Genomic DNA, 5,283 nt, shown 5'->3' with positions numbered 1-5,283 from the left:
AAACAGTATTGTATAATTATATTCAATATACATTTAATTAAATATAAAACGCTTATATTTAATTTTACGAATTAACTGGTTAATTCGCCTTTAGCCCATGATATTTAATCCGTATTAAATATAATATCTCAACATCACATTTTGACTAATTATTAGTCAAATAACTCAGACTAACTGGTTAGTCAAATTTGGCATCTACATGACTGTATTTTCATACCGTCACATCACTCAAAACGTATCCTATAGGTGTGACTTTTAGGGACCAGTTGATCACCGCTTATCCGTATGACAATAACGTCAAACTTATCTAGCAAGCCAACCGTTATTGATAAACGTGGATCAACTGATTATGATACAAAGTATACCCTTTGATCCTTTTAGAGATTTATAAGTCCTTGCACTAACTGTTAAGGACACCAACCCCAACATATACAAATTTAATTATATGGATTTCCAGATATTCGATACCAATTTCCGGATATCCGATACGGTTCTTTAAAAATCGTATCGGATAAGGATCGGCAAAATATGAAACCGGATATACGGTATCCGATACGGTTGCCTTTTTTCTATAATAAAATATTAAAATATATACATAAATCACAAAATATCCAACATGTTGGTGATTAACCCTTATTAGTATTAAACTTTATAAGTTATAACTTTTTAAAACATTTTCAGGTTACGAAAAAAACCAACAATCACACATAGAAAAGGAAAAAATATATTAAATTACATAAGTGAGGCTGGAAACCGGATACGGATATACGGAAAAATCGGATATACGGTTTCCGTATATACGGAAAAACCGTATCGTATACGGATACTAAAAAAGGAGATTTAAAAAATCGAATATCCGATACGGTTTTGGAAACCATATCGGATATCCGGTTTTGCTCACCCCTAACCATTTGTATAAAGGTTTTGAGAAAACACAAAGCATTACTCTTGCAAGACAACAAGTGAGTCCATGTGCATCTTGTAAAATCATCAACAATAGTTAAGACATACTTATAACCATTGTAAGTAGATGTGTGATAAGGACCCCATAGATCAACATGCAGTAATTCAAAAGGATGCATAGAAACAGATGAACTAACAGGAAAATATTGTAATACCACGGTTTTCTGAGTCTAGTTACTCGACCGAGTAGGGTGTCGTGTGTTTTCTGGTCAGGTTTCTGATGTGACCATAATTAGCGCATATTTAGCCCCCGAATTAACCTTGTTCCCATGCTTTTTAGTGCATATTTGGGTCATTTCTTATCTTTAGTTCTTTGTTTTGCATATTCTTTGAGATTTTGATCCCTTGGTAGGATAGGAGTAAGAATCTTGCATTTTCATGGCAAAACGAGACTAAATTGATCGAATTCAATGACCAAGCATCAAGGAGAGACAAGATTAGAAGGTCTTTGTACATATTATAGTAGAAGAGCAATGTTGAGAAAGGATCCTTGAGTCCCCAAGGAAATCCTTAAGGAATTTATGAAGAAAAGGGAAGAAAAGAAGAAGATGTGTTGCTGAGTGACAATCCGAGCGGATTGTCACCAATCCGTCCGTCCCGCAGCTGCACAATCCGTGCGGCTTTGCTCTAATCCGCTCGGATTCCACCTCCACAATCCGACCGGATTCCCTTGAATCCGCTCGGATTCCAACGCCAGATTCCGCCCGTCCCGACCTTATTCCGCCCGGATTCCACCACAACACGATTTCCTCTTCTCCAAGCTACAAAGAAAGAAGCCCTTCTCTCGAAAAATACCGGCTCCTCCTTGCTAAATCTAAAAAGTGTAATTACTAGTTTAGCCCTTAGTTAACCCTAATGCATCCTCCCTAATTTCCACTATAAATACCCCATTAGTCTAATTAGAGGAGAATGTTCTTCTTATCAATAATTAGAGTAGTTAATATCAATCAAATCTCTCTTTAGTTTTGTAATCAACAATTAATCAAGTTCTAATACAAGTTTTATTTCCTTAATCTATCTTTTGTTCATCCTTTATTTTGGGTAATTGAAGATTATTTGGGTTATTATTGGGAGATTGACAACCTCTCAATCAAGCATTCAAGTACTTCTTTTATCTTTGCTTTATTATTGGAATCATTAGTAGGTATAATCTCTTAATCCCTTTTTAATTATTGTTAATTACTTTCATTTATTCATCATGTTTCATATTGTTGGTATGATTGACAACCTTGCTAGCATGATCAACATGATAATGAGTGAGTAGTCTCTTAGCTAGGGTTAAATGGGTGATTAGGGGAAACCAACATGGGGAATGATTCATGCTTAAATTAATATGCTTTCATGTTTTATTTGCTTGCTTGTTTTGATCTCAACTCTTGCACATGTTATGTTTGATGAAATGCTAAGCCTATGAATCCTTGCATTTACCACCATCACCTATCTTTTCAATGAGACTTGTAAGACATAACCCAACTCGAGTCTCATTAGACCATGCATGTTGTTGAGTAGGGAAGATTAAGTCGACTTGTAGGTGTTGTACAATCTAATCGATTCGGCTTCGGGACCCAAACTTTCCCAGGATTGTAAGATATAACCCAACTCAATCCATCACAACAATAATTGCTTGCTTATAATTTGAGAACATGTTTGTATGATCATATCCCATGATTCCCCTATGATCCCATGACACCCTAGTGCTTTTAATCAATTGTTTACACCCCATTTTAATTCATCTTGCTAGTTTATTTTCATTGCTATTTTAGTTTAGTGACCTTCTACATCAACCCAATTTGTGACACCCCTAAGACACCACTAGTTTCAATAGAAATCTCATTTCAACTCCCGTCCCTTGGAATCCGACCTTTACTTGCCTCTTTACTAATTGTAGATTTGTTTGTGAAGTTATAAATTGTGTTTTGATTCGACCGTGACCCAACGACCACATCTTTAATTGTGAACACGAAACGGACTCGCATAAAAAATGGCGCCGTTGCCGGGGACGGTGTTTGTTTGATTTAGATTTCTTTTTATTGTTATTAGTTGTGTCTTTCTTCGCCTTGGGGAAATAAAACTCCTCAAGGTTTGTTCTAATTGTTTTCAAGTTATTTGATATTTTGCATGTCTAGAAGGTTACGAGGTGATTTGTTACCTTTTGACCGTGAAATCGAAAGAACCTTGACGAACAATAGGAGACTTGTTAGGAGGAATTTAAGAGGTATTAGTGAAGTTGTTCAACCCACTAGTGAGTTTGTCAATCCTTTCGCAATAGAAGGAGAAGAGAACCCATTACACAATACCCCACAAAATCCACCTACAATGCCTAAATTCTCGTCACACTCCGTACCCACCGAGGAAAATCTACCAAATGGTACTCCTACACCGCAACATCTAACCGGAAATTTTATTGCCAAGTCCGCCTTCATCCAATTAGTTGAGAGGAGCCAATTTGGGGGGATGCCTAGTGAAGACCCTCATTCTCATATGGAAACCTTTTGCGACTATTGTGATGCAATCTCTCAAGCGGGCGTGACTCAAGACCAAATTAGATGGGTTTTATTTCCTTTTTCTTTAATCGGCACCGCGAAGCAATGGTTGAAGGGCCTTGATAAGGCCACCCTCGGAATAGATTCTTGGAAGAAGTTAGCTCTAGCTTTCTACAAAAAATTCTACCCACCGGAAAAGACTAACATGCTAAGAGCTCAAATTACGGGTTTTAAGCAAAGGGATAAAGAGTCTTTGTATGAAGCTTGGGAGCGGTTCAAGGGAATTTGTCGCTCATGTCCTCACCATGGACTTAGCGAATGGTTTTTGGTACAACAATTTTGGAATGGTTTATATGAAGATTCTAGGAACATTCTCAATATGGGATCAAATTGAATGTTCACCGAAGTTGATGACAATCAAACATGGAACAAGATTGAGGAAATGGCGGTCCATAACTCACAATATAGTAGACCTCGCAAGGCTACTAGAGGTGGAAAGCATGAAGTGGACTCCGTTACTCAATTGGGTGCTCAACTTAGTGCTCACATTGACACAATCAACTTGAAGTTTGAACAAGCTATGGCTAGACTTGAGGAAAACTCAAAATCATCAAAGCATCATGTTAATGCCATGACGGCATCCTCATCAATCCCAAGTGGGATATGTGAGAATTGTGGAACTTTGGGACATGACCAAGGTGAATGTAGGGGAACAAATGAACAAGTGAATGCTTTCCAAGCATACAAGAGTGGTACCCCTTATTCCAACTTTTACAATGAAAACACCAAATTCCATCCAAATCTCTCATACAAAAGCCAAAATGTTCAAAACCCTCAAACAACATACACTCCACCACCCATGAGAAACCAAAATCAAAGACCCTTTTACAATCAAAACCAAGGTTACCAAAGTCAAAATCCATACAATAACCAAAATGACCAAGGTTTTGATGTCCAAAAAGCGGTCCTCCAAATACAAAAGAATCAACAAGAATTTTTCACTCAAATGCAAAAAGATAGCCAAGCAAAGGAAACCACCATCAACAACATCCTAGCTCACACCAAGATGTTGGAAACACAATTGACTCAACTAGCATCTTCAAGCTCACAAAGACAAAAAGGGCAATTACCACCTCAAAGTAATCCCCCTAGACATGAAACGGTTAGTGCCATTCACTTGAGAAGTGGTACAAGGTATGAAGCACCGAAGAAGCAAGTTGAAGATGAAGTTGTGGAAGCTAGTGAAAAGGAAGAAATTGTGCAAAGCTCCAAAGGTGGAGAATCATCAAAAGAAGAAAGTTCAAAGAAAAATGAAGACAAGGTCAAGGAGAAGGAGCCCATCGTGATTAGACTCCCTTTTCCAAGTCGTCAAGCCAAGCCCAAATTTGATGATCAACTTGGAAAGTTCATGGAAATTGTGAAGAATTTGGAAGTCTCAATTCCTTTCATAGAATTAATCAATCACGTGCCGGCCTATGCGAAATACATGAAAGATATCCTCACAAAGAAGAAGTCGATCCGGAAGCTTGAGACTATCGCCTTCACTAAGGTGAGTAGTGCAATACTTCAAGGGAGTTCACCTCCAAAGTTAAAGGATCCGGGAAGCTTCTCAATACCGTGTACCATTGGCGACACGACGATCAACAAAGCCTTATGTGATCTAGGGGCTAGTGTGAGTGTCATGCCGTACTCGGTGAGTAAAAGGTTGGGGATGGGAGAGCTTAAATGCACCAACATCACACTCCAAATGGCCGATAGATCGACGAGACACCGTTAGGGATATGGGAAGATGTCCCCGTGCGAATTGGGAAGTTTTTCATCCTGGTGGACTTTGTCA

At 38.2% G+C, this 5,283-nt stretch overlaps 1 non-coding gene across 1 annotated transcript; it reads right to left on the bottom strand.

The window, feature by feature from the left end:
- Nucleotides 1-3,651: 3,651 nt before the first annotated feature.
- LOC141634763 (small nucleolar RNA R71) lies at nt 3,652-3,758 on the bottom strand. Its single transcript, XR_012539486.1, has one exon. It is a non-coding gene; the product is annotated as a small nucleolar RNA R71 (small nucleolar RNA).
- Between the last annotated feature and the right edge of the window lie 1,525 nt (nt 3,759-5,283).

This window comes from Silene latifolia, chromosome Y, assembly GCF_048544455.1.
Source record: "Silene latifolia isolate original U9 population chromosome Y, ASM4854445v1, whole genome shotgun sequence".
In the NCBI taxonomy this organism is placed as follows: domain Eukaryota; kingdom Viridiplantae; phylum Streptophyta; class Magnoliopsida; order Caryophyllales; family Caryophyllaceae; genus Silene; species Silene latifolia.
This window is presented reverse-complemented; position numbering and strand designations above follow the sequence as displayed.